Raw genomic sequence first — 22,780 nt, 5'->3', positions numbered from 1 at the left:
ATGTTACTTGTTGTAACTGATACGCGTATTCATACGCCTGATAACCTTCCGGCTTATCAGGACAATGTAAACAATGAGGTATTCTTTAGGGTATCTGCCGCAGCTTTTACATCAGCTACAGAAACGCTCTCCAACATTGATAAACTGATGTTAAATCAATCAAACTCAGAAAATGTAACCGAAAAGGAAGCAACCACGCATACAACAAAAACCGCCATTAGATGTTCCAATTATCAGCAAACAGACTCAGCTACTGCTGCCACATCGACAGGAAAAGTTTACTATGCTGAAGATTTACCAAAGGGGATTGTGTCGCACCCTCAATCAAAAAGCAGATAATTGAAGGTAGGGACATTAACCTGGCTACGTTATAAGCACCAAAATATGATATACCCCAAACCCAATTGAAGATAATTATATAGTTGTATTAGTCAGTATATTTTTGTAGTTTTGCAATAAAATTATATTTCAAAAAAAAGAGGAGAAAGAGAAAGTAATGGAGAAAGGAAGAAGAGAAGAGAAAAACAAACCATGCAGCAAAGGAAGCACCATGGACCAATCCAGGACCCCCCACCTGTTGTCAAATTTTATAGAGATTTACTCTTCGATTGCCTCTCCCTCTGTTGAATGAATCTAACAGAAAATAGTGTGCTAGTTGGCGATTTAAATTGTAGAACCTGTCTAACACTACACTACACATAACAATAGTAACATAATTAACCAAATAAACATGACGATTCAGGTACATATCAAATCGCCTCAGTTGACCGAACACATATACATCTAACGTTGGTCTCCGCCTCGCTAGCCAATGGTTAGTCGATAAACTAGGTTCAGATCACTTCCCAGTGCTCACCGTATTAAATGCAAAACGGAAAAAAAAAATTTTTGACTTCCTAAAAGATTGATTTACGATTAAGCCGACTAAGGATACTATCAAAAACTTTAGCCAAAGATGGGCTGACCTCTTCATCATAGTTTTCACCATCCTCGTAGGACAAACAAAAGCCATAGTTTTGCCTGATATTTTCCCATTTGAACGAACGTATCTACAGTAAATTCTTTCAGGCAGAGCAAAAGAAAGAGATTGATTGATTGATTGTTGGTTGCTTAACGTCCAGTGGCAAATATTTCATGCATATTCAGGACGAGAACAAGTTCACAATAAATACAATAGGTAGGTTCTGTAAAAGATTAAGGGATTAAGGTCGGAGAAATTTAGACTGCCACGGGAAATGAGGGTATATTGGATAGGGACAGAAATTTAGCCTTGTAACAGGTCACCTACGGACCCCTCAATGAGTTGTTGCAAGGGTTCTTAACGTGCAAAGAGCGTGGCACTCTCTTTACACGAGGCATCGGATTTAACGTCCCCATTCTGACCGGACGTGGCTGCAAATTTGTACATCCCGCACAGCCAAACGGACGCCCCACTTTAGCACGGGTTTTACTGCCGGTCGGAGGAAGACCAATGGTGACCATACTTCAATTCCCCAGTCACCCTTGGGGGTCAAAAGAAAGAGAAAAGACAATTCCAAATTGATCACCGAAGATTTTAGTTTCAGCCCAGACCATAGTGTAAATAAAACAGTTGTTATCATTTGTTTAAGTATCTTGTTGTACTTACTGTTTTGCGTCACTGTTTGTATTGTTAAATGGAAAATAGTGCAATGTGCGTTTCCTTATATCAGTCTGCTGATGTTATCAGTTAAAGAGCAATGTGTGTTTCCTTATATCAGTCTGTTGATGTTATTATTTCTCTTATGGTTGTGGCTTGTTATCTATTTCTTGCATGAAGAGATATTTCTCGTATCACACTGCACGGAGTGTGATACGAAAAAGTGATATGAAAATATGCGTTTATTGATTGGCTCATTCAGCATCACGAGACAATATTACGACATTTCCATTGGCTATTAGTTAGGTCATTGATAACTTTCAAAGGTAGAGACGATGTACATTTCGTCCGTGGAAACGGACATATGTGATTTCTTCAATAATTTACAAAACACTCACACTTTCCAACTGACAATCTTCATTTTGTCAAATTTTATTGCATACTGAAACGTACAAAAGTTTTAAAATGTCTGATGTTAAAGTTTGACATCGGAACAGGACATATGACGTCATAAAATTATACTGACTAGATCAACGATTCGCGGGATTTTTAATTCAACACAAATAAAATGTTGACCATAAGAGAAATAGGTTTTATTGATTGATTGATTGTTGGTTGCTTAACGTCCAGTGGCAAATATTTCATGCATATTCAGGACGAGAACAAGTTCACAATAAATACAATAGGTAGGTACTGTAATAGATTAAGGTCGGAGAAATTTAGACTGCCACGGGAAATGAGGGTATATTGGATAGGGACAGAAATTTAGCCTTGCAACAGGTCACCTACGGACCCCTCAATGAGTTGTTGCGAGGGTTCTTAACGTGCAAAGAGCGTGGCACTCTCTTTACACGAGGCATCGGATTTAACGTCCCCATTCTGACCGGACGTGGCTGCAAATTTGTACATCCCGCACAGCCAAACGGACGCCCCACTTTGACGAGGGTTTTACCGCCGGTCGGAGGAAGACCAATGGTGACCATACTTCTATTCCCCAGTCACCCTTGGGGAGAAATAGGTTTTACAACTTATGAGAATTGGATATCGCTTGATATCAACTCTCGTTATCTAATTTAAATAGTAATAATAACCTCGCCAAAGGCTCGTTTATTATTATATTGAAATTAAATAACTCGATATTTATTTGATATAAAGCGATATCCAATTCTCACTCGTTATGAAACCTATAATTATAGAGCAATGTGGGTTTCCTTAAATTTATTCTGTGGATGTTATCATTTATAGAGCAAAATATCAGTCTGATGATGTTATTATTTAGAGTGAAATGTGTGTTTCCTGATATCAGTCTGATGATTTTATTATTTATAGTGCAATGTCTATGCTTGAATAAATTGCATATATGTATATATAATAGCTCCTAGTGTGGACAGTGTATTTTTGTATACCCTTTCCAAATTTATTTCTTCATGTTTTATGCCTCAAATAACAAGTAGGGGGATGAAACTACATGGTAAAAAAAATTGGGTCATAAATTTTAAAGTAAAGTAGTGATATTTGGTCCAGCTAAAAAAGGTTTAAAAATAGTATTTCGGAAGCTGTCAAAAGAATTCAAGTCCCCCTGAATATAAAATTTTCCATATTTTGAGTTAGAACTGATGACGTTTTCTATAGTTTTGATATAATTTGTCCCAAAAGTAGTACACCACACTGTAAAAATATTATTGAGAAAGCGCAGGTGGGATTTTTTACTTCCATTTTTTGTCTAAAAGAAATGCAATACGAAATAACTGTTCTCGTGCCATATATTGTTCATTTTGCGACAATCATATGAATGTGTACACCACCGAAGATGTATTTTGAGACCGATGTTTGTTATGGTCTCATATTAATTGTATAGGTTTGAAAAAAATACCAAAAGCTAAATATTTGTTGTGTTAATCATGCAGATCATAGCCAATATATGTGAACTAGTCAGTAAAGTTAGAAAGTGAAAACATACAGAGCGATTAAACTGAAGATTCAATTTCAAATTCAAGAATTATGTAAGGATCTATGAATAATTTATATTTGGTATACTTTTTTGTATTAAGCTTTGAATTTCAGAAAGAAACTGTCCTTGAGTCTCCATACCTTATTTCATAAGTCAAACAGACTGTCAGCGTATCTATCAACTGTATGTCTAGTGTTCTTGGCTCATAAAATTTGTCAAAGGGAACTACCACCATGAGTAACACGTATCCTGGCTGAACTCCATGGGGAACATCACGCCCGTCCATGCAACGGAAGCAGAAGTTTCTGCCCCAGTCATTAACTATTAACAAAACGACGCCCTCCCAGGTGTAAATGTTGGGGTAGAGACAGGTTTATTTTTAACTGTGGGCACTGAGGTTTCATACTGTGTGTTTGTCGGAGACCTACACTGGGGAGTTTATGATTCCCTGTGACTGGTGCAGCGAATGGTTTCATGGCCGATATGTGGGAATCTTTACCTGGGAAGCAGAGGAGTTGGAGAACCATTTATTGAAGTATAAACTTGATAAAAAGTAAAATATATTTAATTTTTTATCTCTTCGCATGTTTCAGCTAATATAAGAATGAATTTGATATGTTTTATTCATCTTTAACACTTATACCTTCACATTTAGTCCTTATAAAAAATAATCTTGCATCTATACTTTAGATATATAACATGTATAAAGAATAGACATATTTTATTTTCAACATTTAGAAATTCAGATATTATTTTTATTGCAAATGAGTAATTTTTACATGTAAATAAAACTACAGGTGTCATATTAGCCTATCACTTGGCATTGCTAGGTGTGATAATTTATTTACTAAGACAACAGCACCCAATAAATGATGACAAAACATGGGTTAAAAGTAATAAAAGGGATATTTGAAGATGTTCTTAAACAGTAAAATATTTCCTGCCTTTTCAAATATGAGACATAAATCATTTTCCTGCAGGAAATAGAAGGTATGGAGGACCTTTACTCTTATGGCTTCTGTAGTTAAAGGTGTAAACCAAAACATATATTATGTGGGGTCAATTTTATCTTTACCATGTTTACATAATTATATTTTACACTCACACATAGCACTACTGGACGAAAAAACAACTGTCCATACCAGTAACAGTGATTACCATTACATAGTCATAGCTAATTTATAAGTGTAGCAACTTCCAAACACTGATCGTCATTAAGACTTAAAAGTCACGGATACAAAATTTCTGACAGTCAGGGATAGGTTAAATTATTTGTAAAACAATTTTACCGTGTGCAATATAAGGTTGTGACAAAGAGATACAACTATCACACCCATTTAATACATTAATTTTAGAAAGAAATTGATTTAAAAAAAAATAGTATTTTGAAATATTTGCCGCTGAACATTTTGGTATTCCCCGCTTTTTAGTGAATGTGCTAAATTTATATAATTATTTAACACTCCCTCGCCTCTCATCTCATCCTGAGACTACTATCAGTCTCATCGAACAAAATCGGAACCAGCACTAAATACCTGCAATTTCACACAGGACGGTTTTATTCGCATTTAAAACTACTAATAGATAAATCGAAAAAGTTTACCCAATATATTTGTAACCAAATGTATCTTTAACTGTATTTACAGTTGACAATTTTCAATATTATCTAAATAAAAACTTTTTTATTTTTTTAAATTAGTTAGGTGTGAAATCATTCATGAATACAAGGTTGTCTTCAATACCCGTAGTTTTACGAATCACATTACTTCATAATAACGGTTAATATACATGATATACTGTAAACCTAGCGGGGAACTCCGAATATACACACTTGTCAAACTTATCCCCATATTAAACTGCTTATTTTTTTCCCGAGGGCTTATTTTACACACTTATTTTGAGCTTGTATTTGGGGCTACATTTTTTTTCTTGCAAAATTATAAATATTACCGTTACGGTATTAACCATTTTGATTTCTATACATATAAAAAAAAAATCAAAGCTATGATGAACATTTAACGCATCTTTTGCAGCTATGGAAAAACTAAAATACTCTTAAATCTATCTAAATTTAATTTATTTTACTATATTTTATTTTTGAATAATTCAATATTGACTGGACTTTGTACTGTATATTGTAACGAGTGGTCTATTTGAAGTTCAAATGTCCTTGATAAATAGCACTTCGGCATTCATTCATGATTGATTGAGGTAAAAATATTATCACTCGAGATCATTCATATTTTCGCCGGATGTTTTTCTCAACCAATTTATCAAAAGTATTTATGAATAGATGGACGTACTATACAAGACCGACAAGATAACTAGCGCCAGTGAAAGTTGAAATGTTCAAAACAAGAAAACTCGCATTGTTTCAGACAAGGAAATCAAATCTTCTTTTATTTATTCACATAACGGTTTAGAACTTGTTGTATTCTTTAGACTCTGGTCTTGTTAAATTCTACAGACTGACGTCAGATTCTCTTTTGTGGTTTCAGTTGATCAGATGTCGCACTAACCATGCTAACGTTTATCCAAAATATTTTCCAATTTCCATTTTTTAAATTCAATTTATTTAATCATATAAATACTTGTATATATATTATTCAACCAGTAAAGAAAAACAATTTTACTAGATGTAATGGAAATTTTAAAATGGTCACATTTATAAATTAGGCAAATGGGTCCATTATTCTAATTATATTCATCTTCAATCAGTGATGAAAACAGTACATATGTATTACCAGCAGAACTTATTTGGGCACCCCTTAGAAAAAAAAATCATTGATTAATTAAATCATACATTTTTTTTACTCAGTTTAAAAGAAGGGTGGACTGAAAATAAGTATTCTGGCCCTGGTCTGAGTGAAAATATATAATCTGGCTGCCTATATGTTGGAAATTAATATTCTGACCTTATCAAATTTGCCAATTCAGTTGCTAATTTCTATGTCATTGGGTTTTCGTGAAAAATTGTCTAATTTGTAAACAAGTACCACATCATTTTATTTATTAAATAATGATCTTATTAACAAAATTGCAGTTCTATTTAACATTGTTGTTTCGATATTTTAAGCAATTATGATTTCAGCCCTGTATCACCATCAATGATCACTTGTTCTCCAATGGATGAATCTGTCGTAAAGTTTTCACGTGTTTAGACGTATAGATATATGTTGACCTCTAGATTGATATTTAGTTGTTGTTGGGTTGATGTCATATAGTAGCAGTTTACTCAATTTCACCAGTTTATTATCATATTTTTTAGTCTATTTGTCATGTTTGTATTACATAGGCTTTTCACACCATGCTATATATATGTATAATGTACAATCATAGTCGATACATTAATTCTAATTGTACAGCCACAAAAAAATGTCCAATTCTCATCCCTTTCTTGAAACCACTTTTGTAAATTTTTTTTTCATTTCAGGTTGGTTTTTTTCTTTTGCTAGAAGTTTTAAAATCATAGCAAATTAAAACCCCCAAAATATGCTTCCACACATAAATATTATAATTAAATTATAACAAACCTGACAAACAGCTCACTAATAGTGCATAATACATGTATGCCTTTGTAATGCTTATTGTGTATATTGAAAATGTTGCTAAACATCTTGGGATATATATTTAGAAGGCATTTATTCAAAAGCAGATAAAATGGATTTGTAGAAAAACATGAATAACATGAATAAGGGCAGAAGCCTGTTAATATTGGATCACCTATAAGTCTTTGGTAAACCATAATACATTTGTCATCACTCATGTTTCAAAGGGGTCTGTAAACATGATAAAATGGGAGACATCAGAAATGATCATCCAGGAACAATTTTTTCAAATTCTAAACATGCTTAACTGTAATTTTGAGGCCCTATATAGCTTGCTGTTCGGTGTGAGCCAAGGCTATGTGTTGAAGACTGTACTTTGACCTATAATGGTTTACTTTTTCAAAATTTTTTACTTGGATGGAAAGTTGTCTCATTGGCAATCATACCACATCTACTTATAAAATTGAGAATGGAAATGGGGAATGTGTCAAAGAGACAACAACCCGACCATAGAGCAGACAAGATTTTTTATATCTATTAACTGACCCAATTTTATTGCCAACTGATTGTTTTTTGCTTTTGTATATAAATCAAACTTGGGTTTCTCATCTAAACTTGTTTACATTGTGTTACATCATCCAATATGGCTAGGCCTGTTATAGGTTTTTCATTATCATGATTATGTGGTACTGATTTTGCTCATTGTTGAAGGATGTGTTGTTACTAACAATTACATCACTTGGTCTACCGTTGATGGTTGTCTCATTGAAAATCATACCACATCTCCTTATTCTGGTTATTGTACATTCATGACATTAAACATGTTATACAAGACTACAATATTATCAAATGAATTATAACAATTGTTAATAGTTGTCCGACTTTTGTTAACAAAAAGCAGCTATAATCAACATGGTAGACATGATCAATGGTGATGTAACAAGAGTGACTGTGCACACGCTGAAATGTCATATCTGCTTTGCCTACATGTAAAATTGAATTCATGTTGAATGTAAAAAATGTAATACATGTATGAAGGTTTTACTACATGTACAAGTATCACATAAACTTTCCATTAACAATTACCTTTGAAAATGAAGTCATGGTCAAATTAACCATGCCAGACAGATGATGTACAACCTACAAACTGACATTCCATACCCAAAATTTAGTGGTTTATAGTATCTGTGAAATAGACTTAACATCCAAACCATGAAAATTAAACATTGCCCAATGATTATGAAACATGAAAATGAGGTCATGGTCAGATTTAAAACCTCCCAATCAAACTTGTACAACTTACGAAAATATCCAATACGCCAAAAATAGTGATCCTATACATGTCATGCATGTACATGTACATGTAGTTTATAGCATCTGAGAAACATTGGGAAATAGACCAAACCACAAAAACTAAACATTGTTCAATGAACCATGACATTTTCATTGAGGTCAAAGTCTGATGCAAGTCTTGCAGTTAGATATACTCACCTTACAATCATTTCATACACCAAATATAGTTGACCTACCATTCCTACTGCTTTTAGTATCTGAGAAACAAACTTGACAAAGTAACTGAAATAACCTTATTAAATCACTAATCCATGAAATGAAGTCAAGGTCAGGTTAACCTTGCCTGACAGACGAGGAGACATGTAGACCTTTCAAGATACCTATATATATATACCATATAAATTTATCCAATTACTCATTACACATGCTATACATGTACATGTAAGAGAGTATTTCACTGTATGACTGTTCAAACAGTAATATTTTTTTCGAACAGTCAGTGAACCATGAAAACAAGGTAAAGTGTAACGGACAAGTTACTAACAGAAACTTCATAACATAAAGAAGTATCCAGGTCTTTAAGCTTCTAAAATGTACCTAGTGAAGCTTTATACAAATAGGTTACGCTGTAGCCGCTGCCAGATTGTAATACCTATTTCTTGCATACTTCAACTTTTGTTGCAGGCGGGACAATAAAATTATACTTTGAAGTACATGGTTTATTTGTTTAATATGCTTAAAATAAAATTGAGAACGGAAATGGGGAATGTGTCAAAGAGACAACAACCCGACCATAGAGCAGACAACAGCCGAAGGCCACCAATGGGTCTTCAATGCAGGGAGAAACTCCCGCACCCGGAGGCGTCCTTCAGCTGGCCCCCAAACAAACATGTATACCAGTTCAGTGATAATGGACGTCATACTAAACTCCAAATTATACACAAGAAACTAAAAATAATTAGTGCATTTTGGCACTAATTTAGATTTTTATTTAATTCTAATTCAGACTTAAAGTACAGAAAGCAGTCATTTGACACTAAACAATTGTGACGGACTACGAGAGACCCTCATGGGTGGTTAAGGTCTTTTAACACACCCTGGTGCTAGTTAACAATTGCAATGACAACATAAACTTCAGATTCGATATACATGCACTGTTTTGTAAATTTCTCTGAAACTAGAAATTCACATTATCCAAATTGTTATTATATTAAAATGACTGATTATCCACTAAAGTACTCATGAACTCAGATATGATGCACTATTATTATTAATATTCACTGAAACTATGAATTTTCATTATTCCAAATGGCTATTTCAAATGAATAATTATCAAAGGTATTCGTGGAATTCAGATACAATGTGTGATTGCACTATTAATATGCACTGAAACTATGAAATCTTGTTATTCCAAATTCATTATTGATATACCAAATGAATAATTATCATGATTATCCAAGTTATTTAGTCATCCAGTACTGTGGTCCTCCTTTAATACAATTTGTAAGTTTCCTATTTGTAAAATGCACAATTTTTTTCTTGTCCAATTTAATCCTAACATCACAAGTCATCATCATCATGGAATAATGCTGCAAGTGCTATTCGTTATTTCCAAAAACAATAAATAACTAGCACAAAATAATGAATTAATCCACTGTTTCACAATTTGCAGCTATAAGAGTGACTCAGTGACATCTATATGCACTTCCTATGCATCAAAGTGCACATGTAGCAGGCTTCATATTCTAAGTGGGAATCATGCTCAAGCCAATATGAATCTACAAAAAAATATATACATTGAGACTAAAGTACAGTAAAATTTTAACTAACATAAATTATACTATATACATTGTACGGTACTTAGAAGAAAGTCAATTACAATAACTGTATTTACCTAGATGAAAACTAGCATTCCTCATTTGATTGACAAAAAACTTCTAGGACTTATACAATTATATTTTTAAGTCCCAATTTTAAACAAGAAGAATAAATCTTTTTAGGGGGTCTAAATTCTATATATGGTGTTGTCTTTTTTCCTACATTAATGATTTTGTGACTGTGTACTTTCATTGAAGGGTTACTGTCTTATTGAGGCTCACACCATACTTTATTTCATCAATTCTTTAAAGTCAGACATCATGGACATAGTTATTCCTCTCTAAAACACAACAGGTTATTGCTTTTGTTCATGTTAATATGAAATAGATTGATACTACAGAGAAAAGTTTAAAGAATGAAAAAAATAATTAAATAAATAAATTCACTGTTACTATATAGATGCTATTGACTTTCCCTTTGTCAAGTGCATATAATGAATAAACCTTTGTGATGTAAATGTAGAATCTTTGTCCTAAGGTTAATCAGGATAATATATATACTGTTCCAAGGCTTAACCCTCCCTGTTAATGTTTTAAATCCTTGAGTTTAATTTTACATCTTTTGTGTTACTGGTATACTTTTTACTTATTACAGCTTGTATTAAATAAAGCTTTGCAGCTCAGACAACACTTTCTTTATTTTATTTTAGTTATTTACCCAATTTTATTTTGATAAATCAATACTCAGATAACTTTTAAAATATGCATTTTTTTGTATCCAAAATAATTTTATATCCTGCTATTTCATATTTTTCTTAAATTATAATTTATTTTGAAAAATTTATCAAAATTTTGAAGAGGACAATTATAATTTGTGAACATCATTATAAAATCATCTTCAATATATACCCATCAGAGTTTAAAATTCCTCCCCAAGGCAATAGACTATCATGACTATTGTGTGTCTTAATCTGTATATTAGCTATAGCATGTATATAAGAATTCCTGATTATCACCTATCCAGTGTTAACATCCTGATTATTACCTATTTTAACATTGTTTAATGTCACATTTGTTTGGTCATGAATTCATGTTCAGTAAATACATATATTTTAATTATTTATTTTGAATTTGAATAAAAGGTTTTTTTAAACTAAATTATTAAACATACAATGCAGTTAACACAGTAAATTTTATGACAACTTACTTGATAATACAATATCTATAACAAATATTTTGAGCTTCATAAAATATTTAAAAAAAGTTTATACCATGTTTAGATAAAAAAAAAATATGCTTACAGATAGATTTTTTTGTTATGTTTTCCCCACATAGTGAATGTTAAACATAAAATAATTATGTAGAAAAGGCAAAAAATCTGCAGTCAGATGTGAATGCACATGATGAAAGGAGATATGGGATATAATTATATATCAATGATGCATCAACCCAACAGTAAGGCAACAACAAAGTAACCAAAACACAATTTAACATACAAATTTGACTCATGAATAGAAAGTCCAGTCCTTTAATCATTTTAATGGTGGAATAAATAAAAAGACCCTTGAATGTTACTACTAGACAACATTTATGGCATAAATGAATTTTGACTAACCATGCTACAGGGCACAATTTATATAAAAATTTCACATGAAAATATATAGTTTAGGTTCAAAGTATTTACAAATGTATAGTGATTTAATATTCTATGTTAAATCTAAAAAGAATATAATTATGATGCTAACTTTGCTCTTTTAATATGTTTTTTATTTCTTTTTAACTTAAAACCATGTACATGTAGCAATTAACATGATGAAATATTTATAGATATTTTATTCATTGTAATTATTCATTTTGAGAAAAGGTGCAACAACCTCCACAACCCTTGTTCAATATGATTGATTGATTGATTGTTGGTTGCTTTACGCCGCATTAGCTCAACAAGGCTATATCGCGGCGAGAGCTGATTCGAATATTTTTTACAATTTAAAGCATATTCTTAAAATCAGACAAAAGGTCCTTCAATAAACTAAAATTCTAGATTAAAGCAAATTGATTATTTACAAATAAAAATGAACATTAAGATAACGTGATAAAAATTTTAAAACGTTTTAAATATAATTATATTTTTATATTTTAGAATATATTCCAACTTCTTTTAAAAATGAAACAATATTTGTAAATGAAACATTATTAAATAAATCATACATATTATTGACATTGAAATGCTTCTTACGAATATCAGCAAAGTCAATACAATTGATTAAAACATGTTTAATAGTATACTTGCAGTTGCAAGGTATACATTGTGGTTCTACTTCATTTTTTAAAAGATATTCGTGTGTTATTCTAGTATGACCAATACGACATCTAGAAATAACACACTGATCTTTTCTGCACATAAAATTATTGAAAGGTTTACATAAATTAGGTTTAATTTCATGTAATTTATTACCATCTTTTTTACTCCATTCATTTTTCAATATATTAAAAACATATTCTCTAATATTAGATTTAAAATCGGTATATGGTATATCACAGTTAGATAAAGGGTCACCCAGGGCATTCTTTGCCTCAAGGTCTACAGCTGTGTTTCCAAGGATTCCAACATGACTCGGCACCCATAGAAATAATATTTCTTTAAGAAGAATTTTTAAATTCCTCATTACATATAAAATTTTGAGAATTGTTGGGTTTTTAATTTTAGTATTTTGTATAGCTTGTAAGCATGAAAGTGAATCAGAACATATAATAAATTTGGATTTATCTGAAGAAGCAATAAATTTCAAAGCCAAAATTATTGCTTCTGCTTCAGCAGTAAAGATCGATGCATCAGATGGCAAACGGAGAGTTGCAGCTCTGTCCCTGAAGACAGCAGCAGATGCAACTCTGTCACCATCTTTTGATCCATCAGTATAGACAGTTGAAAAATCTGAATAATTGGCTTTGATTTCAGCATAGTGTTGCTGAATTAAAAGAGGATTTGTTTTATTTTTATTGTGTTCACGGAGATCAAATATCATTTTTGGTTTGGGAAGTTCCCATGGAGGACATTTGCAAGTTTCAACTTGAGCAACAGATTTTAAATCAAAAGAAGCTAAATGTGGTTTTAAACGTATACCTAATGGAGGAATTTTATTTTCATGTTTTGCAAAAATATCTTCATAAATTGGATTAAAAACACAGCTGTAGGCAGGATTATCTGAGTAGGCTTTTAGTTTGACAGCATATTGAAGTCCAAGCTTCAAACGTCTGTTAGAGAGTGAGTGCTCATCAGCCTCTACATACAGACTCTCAACTGGTGAGGTTTTAAATGCGCCAAGACAGAGACGCAAACCCTGATGATGCACAGCATCGAGAATCTGTATGTAGGACTTCCTTGCAGAGCCATACACTATAGAGCCATAATCTAGTTTAGATCTAACTAGAGATCTATATAAATTAAGTAAAATGTTTCGATCAGCACCCCAGTCGGTGCTGCCGACAACTTTTAAAATATCTAATGCTTTTAAACATTTCGATTTTAACATTTTGATATGGGGTAGAAAGGTTAACTTTTTATCGAAAATTAACCCAAGAAATTTGGTTTCATCAACCATTTTAATTGGGTTGCCGTACAAAGTGAGTTCTGGATCAAGATGCAATTTCCTTTTGTTACAAAAATGCATCCCGACCGTTTTTGAAATGGAAAATTTAAACCCATTTTCCGAGGCCCATTTTTCAATTCTTCCAAGACATAACTGTAATTGTCTTTCTATGTTATTCATATTTTTGCTTCTATAACATATTAAAAAGTCATCAACATACAATGAACCTTCAATATTACTTTTTAAAACTTCAACAAGGCTGTTGATTTTAAGACTAAATAATGTAACAGATAAAATACTGCCCTGAGGGACACCCATCTCTTGATCATACAGATCAGACATGGTTGAATTTACTCTAACATTAAATTGTCTGTTAGATAAAAAATTCGAAATAAAATTTGGCATATTGCCTTTCAACCCCATATCAAACAGATCTTTTAAAATACCATACTTCCATGTAGTATCATAGGCTTTTTCTAGATCGAAAAAGACCGACACTACATGTTCATTTTTCGCAAAACCATTACGGACAAATGATTCGAATCGAACAAGATGGTCAAGAGTACTGCGACCTTGGCGGAATCCACACTGGATATTGGCTAAAAGCCCATTGGATTCCAGGAACCAAACAAGGCGATCATTAACCATCCGTTCTAGTGTTTTACAGACACAACTGGTAAGAGCAATTGGCCGATAATTAATAGGATCCGTGTGATCTTTACTTGGTTTTGGAATAGGCACGACGGTTGCAAGCTTCCAGATTGATGGTAAATCACCAGATTCCCAGATGTTATTCATAAGCTGCAAAAGAGCTTCCAGCGAGGAATCTGGCAAGTGTTTTAACAGTTGGTAGTGAATATTATCAGGCCCACAAGCTGTAGCATGGGCTTTTGATAGAGATGTTTTAAGTTCTTCAAGAGAAAAGAGTTTATTATAATTTTCACCATTTTTTGATTTAAAGTTTAATTTAATTTTTTCTTTTTGTTTTTTAACTTTTTTAAAATCTTCCCTGTAGTTGTTAGAAGAAGAAGATTTCGCAAAAGTTTCACCAAGCTTGTTGGCAATATCCTTTTCAGATGTTAATAAATCATTGCCATTTTTTAAATGTTTAACTGTGGCTTTAGAATTTTTACCTTTTATCTTTTGTATCATGTTCCATACTTTTGTCATCGGAGTGCGAGATGTTATCTCCGAGACAAATTTCTTCCAAGACGTTCGTCGTGCTTGCCTGCAAGTCCGCCGTGCCTTAGCGCGAAAAACACGGAAATTACTCAAGTTTTCTGTCGTTGGTTGTTGGTTGAACCGTCTTTCAGATTTTTTACGGTCACCTATTGCTTGATCACAAGCATCATCAAACCATGGTTTGCTGGGATGTTTCGGATTTGCCGAGGTCTTAGGAATAGTTCTGTCAGCAATTGACGTTAAAACTGTATTAAAAGTTAAAATTGGATCTTGTACAGTCTCAAACATCTTTGACTGAAGTTCCGCTTGACAGAGATTCTCAAACAAGGACCAATCCGCCTTGTCAAGTTTCAAACGTGGTACTCTCTGTTGGGCAGAAGTAAAAAGATGTTCAAGTACTATTGGAAAGTGATCACTTCCACATAGATCATCATGAACACGCCATGAATAATCCAGAAGAAGAGAGGGATCGCAAATAGTGATATCAATAGCAGAATAAGACCCGTTTCCAGGATGAAGATAAGTATTAGATCCATTATTAAAAATGCATAATCCTTCTTGAGAGACAAAGTCCTCAATGATCTTACCTTTGATATTATGAGACTTGCTTCCCCACAAGGGGTTGTGTGCATTGAAGTCGCCCATAAGTATAAATGGTGAGGGTAATTGATCAGTGAGGTTTTTGAGTTTAGCTTTATCTATAATTGAATTGGGTGGAATATATATAGAACATAATGTAATTGTTTTATCTAATGATAAACGAATTGCAACTGCCTGCAGATCCGTGGTGAGTTGGACTGTGCTATGAATGACGTTGTCCTTCACAAAAATGGATGATCCGCCTGCAGCACGTTCATCTACCTTAGAAAATGTGCTATACATGTTGTATCCTTTTAAAGATACATTGTCACTTTCTTTTAAATGAGTTTCTTGAAGACAAAATGCAGTAGGTAAAAATGACTGAACTAGAAGCGTTAACTCGAGAAGATTTATTTTAAGACCTCGGCAATTCCATTGGATGATATTAGTCATGATTTGTTAATAGACGGGCGAATGCTATCGAGTTTGCCAGCATTCTTATTTCGCTCACCCTGAGATTGTAAACTTTCGGGTGGCGGAACACTTTCGATTTCCATTTCTGATTCGTCGTTAAGTGTTGAAAATCTGTTGTGTGAGGAGAGTCGTCGATCTCCAGGACCATGCGCAGCTGGTTTTACTCCGCCTCGACCCCTACCCCGCGACCTCGAATCAGAAGACTTCTGAGAGGATGTATTTACTGGCTTCTTTGGGACATCCTTCTTTTCTGGAGAACGAAGAGGAGACGGGGCTCTAGTAGACTTTGTACTGGGTGTAGAAGATAACTTTTTAGATGCAGATGAAGGAAGACTATTTGAGATGGAAGAATCATCTATGTCACTGGGAAGATCCCAGACAGATTCACCGCCCCAACTGTCTGATTTAACTGCATCTTTTTTATCTGATTTCTTTTTTTCATTTTTTTTAGATAATGACATTGAGCTCTGTAAGGAAGATTGAGTTGACTGAGTACTGGTTTTAGAAGGCTTTGATTTTCTTGGAATAATTAATTTATCGGAAGTTTCTAATTGAACAGGCAACATTGTAAAAGTTTCAGCATCAATTGGCCACGTCATGCGAGTTTGTGTATTCTCATGACTGAATGAGCGGCCAACTTTGCTGGCGTACGATGGTTTGTTCGAAACTAGAGGATCACTCGAAACAGAAGCTATCTGTTTAGCTTCTGGGTAACTGATGTTTCTTTCTGTTTTTATTTTAATAATATTTTTTTCTTTCAGGTAAACAGGGCAGTCCCTAGATGATGAAAAATGGGATTCACCACAGTTTACGCATTTTGAAGATTCAGAGCTACAGGTTGTTCCCTCGTGTCCTTCGCCAGAACACTTGAAACATCTCTGCGTACCACGACATTGTTTGGTTCCATGACCAAACTTTTGACAGGTGAAGCATCGAATTGGGTTAGGGATGAATCTGTCAACTCTGATTCCGAAGCAACCTAATGTAATAGATGAGGGAGGAGTTGGAGTTTTAAAGGTCAAAAGATATGTATTTAATTTGGTTATATTTCCATTCTTTTTTATTTGAAATCTAACAACATCAGATACACCTTGGTTTGTTAATTCATCACTAATTTCTTCCACGGTAAGATCACCCAGATATTGACTTCTGTCTCGAATGATTCCTTTGCAACTGTTCAAACTATTGTGAGGAGAGACAGAAACAGAAAAGTCTGTAATTTTTGTCATGGTCAGCAAATTTGTTGATTGACTTTTGTTGGAACATTCAACCAACAAATTCCCTGATCTCATTTTTGAAACTTTTTTAACTGTACCAGCAATGCTTTGAATTTGTTTATGAATTACAAAAGGAGATATTTTTGAAACTGGTTTTTCATCTGTTCCTTTTATTACAATAAATCGGGGCCAACTATCATCTTCCTGACAGGGCGCAGAGTCATCACATTTTCTTTTTTTTGTTGAAGCTAATTGAGAAGTTTGGTTTTTGTTTGCCATATGAAAGGAGAAAGATTCACTATCCTTGTCATCCACCCACCTCGGAGTGCCTACAAGGGCGATGCTGTGTTTCCGTGGCGAGCCGGGGTCAAGCGCTAATGCTGAAAGCAAGCTGCAAGTATAATGCAGCCTGTCCCCAAAATTAGCACCCAAGATCCACTGCGGAAAGCACCAGATGTTCCAAGAATAGTATACTCAAGCAGAGCGTATCCATCAAGCGAAATAGAAAGCGTACCACTTGATTGACCCATGAGCCATCGCCTTCTTCAGTTATCCGAAATATAAATAGCTTAATTTAAATACATGTGTATATAATGAAAATTGTTACAAGAAAGCTTATTGTTGAGGATTAACTGAAGGGCTCGACATGACCAGCCGATTGATCGAACCGGGTCCATCCGACCTCCCGTTTAGATGATATCAGAGCCAAAGCAGCTTATTGAACTATAGTCTCGTCCGTCCGGGTATTTTCTGACCGTAAGGAGTCTGACTACAGCCCTCATCCGCAAGGACCTCGTCAACCACCGACACGGGTAGCAACCCACGGCCAACGGGTTGGAGAGCCTATTTTATTCAAAACATCGGGCAACTCGTACGATGTTCGGATCACTTTAGTCTGGTCTCTATCCTTCGACCTGTCCAGCATGGGTAACCCTACCAGGAGACGAAGCTCCAGCTGGCATAGCTTTTGGGGTCACTGAGACACGCAAGCCCCCCGACCACGGCAAGGATAGCGATCCACCGGGGGGTGTTCAATATGAATCCTTAAGTACATGATGAAACATTTACTAATTGAATTAGCACATTTTGTTTAATCAACTGTTTAAATGGCAACTGTATGACTCTGTGCATGGTTTCAGGAACATTTATTTAATAATATTGTTTTATTTTGATGATTAATGTTATTTTGAACCATCTAATACATATTCACTTTCAAAGCCTAATACATTATCAAATGTATTCATGTTTTGTTGTTCATGATTTGGGAAATATTTAGAAATTGAATGAAAATGCATACTTGCTAAATAAGTCACTAAAATTAATAATTTTCATAAAATTTTATGGTCATATCATATGTTTTCGTACACCGTCATATTAATTCATTTTGTACTACATGTATGCATGTTTTTTCAATGGAAATTGTGACGTCACAATGCATTCTTAATAGAATGAAAACTATCAGCCAATAAAGCAAAACCAGGGAAATACTTGTAATCCAGCATTAGTAACACAATTATATGGATATGTACATGTAACTTTTGGTTGGTTGTTGGTTTTAAAAAGTCCAGTGACAAGTATCTCATGCAAATTTAAGACCAGAGAGTTAACAATACATTAACATACAATATGTACATGATGTATACATAGGTCCTGTAAAAGGCCTTCCCACACAACAAAAGTTAGCCAATGCCCCACATGTTAGAGTTTAACAGTAAGATGATGAAGATCAAGAGTAACATTTTTTTATTCCTTTGACCTTGTCACCCTTGGTGTGATGTATGCAAAGTAAATAAGGGATTAAATGACATACACATGATAAAAGGGGGAGGGGGAATGGTGTCATACATGAATTTCAATGATGCACAACTTTTCAAAGCCCAAATCCTAACTTTGCCTTGGAACATGCAACTATGCACGAGTGTGGTGATATAGATCGTCGATTCATAGCCTGTCTGTAGTGTAGGAAGAACAAATGTGCACATTTTCCCTTCAAAATCTTGGATCCATGATTATTCGATAGACATGCTTTAAAATATTGTTCATTTCTACTCACCGATTGTAATTTCCAGCTCAGGTTATATTGTACATGTGGTCTAACATCTGTAGTTTCCTGTGTAAAATATAGTTTGCCGACCTGCAGGTCCAGCTTGCCGACAAGAAAATAAAGAGGGTAAATCGTTCACGGTGAACAATTGTTTTCCGTTTTTAATGAAACTTGACAGATTTAATTATTTTTTTTTTATCATCGGAAATATCCCTCACGGGGAGTAATTCAAATTAAAACTGTTTTATTATGCTGTACAATATTGGTAACTTCGTCATATTCTTTAAATTTACTTCAGGTACACCGACGGTACATTTTCTATTCCTCAGAATTTATCAAAACTTTTTCAAATATAAATTTGAATGAATTCATTAGCATCTTCTTCAATAATATTAAAACTCCATTTTTAAACGAAGGCTTCTGGTATGTAAAACCAGTTATGAACGAATCTGAATAGATAAATTAAAAAGTACAGATACCTAAAGGAAAGTCAAACGCACATGTCAAAAATGAACGGACAATGCTATGGCAATAAACGGAAAACGACAAAAGACAAACAACGATCGCAAAATAATTAAATAAAAAACAAAACAAGTCAACAACCGCACAATAGATAATAATAGTATAAATTATGGGCTATTTCACAACTATATCAAATCTTTAGAGCCGGGTGAAACGTAATTTCTTTTTTACACTGAGTTGCTACCGTGACGCTAAAATATTTGTCGACTGCAACAACCTATGAAATGTTTGTTTTAAACATTTAACGACTGTAGCAACCTTTTACAATTTGTAATAAACATTTTATGACTGTAACAACCTTTAAAAAGTTGTAACAAACATTTTACAACTGTCCCAACTCTAAAAACGTTGTAACAAACATTTTTGACTGCATCAACGTCTGAAAAGTTGACACAAACAAATTTCAACTGTCCCATAAAAAGGTTGGGACAAACATTATACCACTGCCACAACTTTTGGAAAGACTGTAATACATAGTATTTGACTGTGACAACCCCGTAAACCACTGCAACAGTCCTTAAATTACTGTTGATAACATTTTTTGATTTTCACAACCCATAAAAGTGTTGGGACAGACATTAATCAACTGTATCAGTTTCTTTGACAGTCATCTTCAGTCTTCCACAGACTAAGACAGTCGTACAACGACTGTTACTGGTATGGACAGTTGTTTTTTCGTCCAGTAGTGTAGTATAACCACTTTTACTTTAAACTCTAAAATGAAACCTAAAGACCCTATCACTGTTTATTAAGAATTTGCATTGTAAATAGAAATGAGAACATTTAAAATGACTTTAACACTTTCATTATTTTAATGCATACAGTAATTGACCAGGTAGAGAGTAGTTTTTATAGTGATGTCCACCCAAAATTTCAAGCGACCAGTATTTGAGAGTATTTGACAGTATTTCCCGCTATTTACGGCTGGCATGGTCAATTTAAGACTTCCATGATCTATCTAAGGACAACTTTCGCTGAGGGAGCTGCAACCTCAATTTCAGTATGATTTCAAAATTTAAAACATCCTATTTCAAATAATTTGTTATAAATCATGTTAGTACCAAATTTGTCCTCAGTCAATATGCTTTTCTTATGTCGATATAATCTCGTATCAACCTCATACAAAGGCTATAATTGTATAATATTTCGTAAGGTAAAACCTGGATCCTTCATACTTAAATAATTTGTATATAGATGATATATGTTATGAAGTTTCTGTCTGTCATCTGTTCATTGCTCAATTTGAAATTTTTGTTTTTTGGTCTGTTTTTCTTACACTATTAGCAAAAGGTCAACATGTTTCATGTATGGGATGATTGTAATGTGTATATGTCTGCCTGCAATTATCATCTGACCATGACCTCATCATCATGATTCATTGGTCAATCTTAAATTTTCATGGTTTAAATTGTTTCGTAGATACAATATGCAACAGGTAAACTATATATACATGTAATGATTGAAACATGTAAATCAACATGTCTGTCTGGAAGCCTTCATCTGACCTCATCCTCATTTTCATGGTTCATTGACCAATGTTAAGTTTCCTGATTTAGTTTCTTTCTTCGAAGTGCAATAGATCAACTATATTGAAAGGAAATTAGATGAAGGGAATGATTGTAAGGTGTACATGTATTTCCAGTTTGGTTTATATGACCTTGACCTCATTTTCTTGGATGATGTCAAATTGGTGTGATAGTTGTAATTGAACTTTATTAATTTATATTTAGGACTATAAACGTTATATCATTAATAAGTAAAAATGGTAAAGAAAACAACACATTTCAGCGTTTACAATCCACTTTGTTTAAATAAAATCAGCAGGTAAAAATGATGAATTAATCTTGTAAATGTCATTATTAATTGTAAACAATTTCTCTTTTTAGATAAAAAGCTGTAAATATTGTTCCATTGCAGCTGTGGCAGTTATTGCAACTGCCACAGCCATGACCATGGTAACAAAAAATTACGAACTTCCATTGATTGATTGATTGATTGTTGGTTGCTTAACGTCCAGTGGCAAATATTTCATGCATATTCAGGACGAGAACAAATTAACAATAAATACAATAGGTAGGTTCTGTAATAGGGCTTCCGGGATTAAGGTCGGAGAAATTTAGACTGCCACGGGAAATGAGGGTATATTGGATAGGGACAGAAATTTAGCCTTGCAACAGGTCACCTACGAACCCCTCAAAGAGTTGTTGCAAGGGTTCTTAACGTGCAAAGAGCGTGGCACTCTCTTTACACGAGGCATCGGATTTAACGTCCCCATTCTGACCAGATGTGGCTGCAAATTTGTACAGCCAAACGGACGCCCCACTTTAGCACGGGTTTTACTGCCGGTCGGAGGAAGACCAATGGTGACCATACTTCTATTCCCCAGTCACCCTTGGGGGGATACGAACTTCCAGTAAGTATAAAACTTATTTACCATAAATATTTACTTTTTGATAATTAAAAAGTCAGAAATGTAAGATGATTGCAATTGACACATATGTATATAAAAAAGGGCACCTAATGACGTTCAACAACGAGCAAACCCATACCACAATCATAGTCAACTAGGCCCCCTAAATGACAAAAAAAAAAAAATCTAATTCTTTTAAAACTACAAAATAATGATGAAAAAATTGGTACACAGAAACAAACTAAAACTAATAAATTAGAGGCCTCACACTTGGAAAAAAAGAACATAAAAAAGAAACTCCAAGGGAAATTCAAAACTAAAAGAGCTTTATAAAAAAAAGCAAAATCTAAAGCTCAAACGAATGGAAAATAATAGTCATATTACTGACACGGTACAAGCATTACTTATGTACAAAAATAGTAGATTAAACTTGGTTTTACATCTCCCAAAAAGAACTCCAAGGGAAATTCAAAAATAAAATTGCTTTACAAAAAGCAAAACATAAAGCACAAACGAATGGAAAACAACTGTCGTATTC

At 33.7% G+C, this 22,780-nt stretch overlaps 1 long non-coding RNA gene across 1 annotated transcript; it reads right to left on the bottom strand.

Moving 5' to 3' along the window:
* Positions 1-9,365: 9,365 nt before the first annotated feature.
* Positions 9,366-20,181, bottom strand: LOC127732333 (uncharacterized). Its single transcript, XR_007996193.1, has 2 exons — positions 19,320-20,181; positions 9,366-10,188 (listed from the first exon to the last, which is right to left on the bottom strand). It is a non-coding gene; the product is annotated as an uncharacterized LOC127732333 (long non-coding RNA).
* Positions 20,182-22,780: the final 2,599 nt, after the last annotated feature.

Source organism: Mytilus californianus, unplaced genomic scaffold (genome assembly GCF_021869535.1).
Source record: "Mytilus californianus isolate M0D057914Y unplaced genomic scaffold, xbMytCali1.0.p SCAF_23, whole genome shotgun sequence".
In the NCBI taxonomy this organism is placed as follows: domain Eukaryota; kingdom Metazoa; phylum Mollusca; class Bivalvia; order Mytilida; family Mytilidae; genus Mytilus; species Mytilus californianus.
This window is presented reverse-complemented; position numbering and strand designations above follow the sequence as displayed.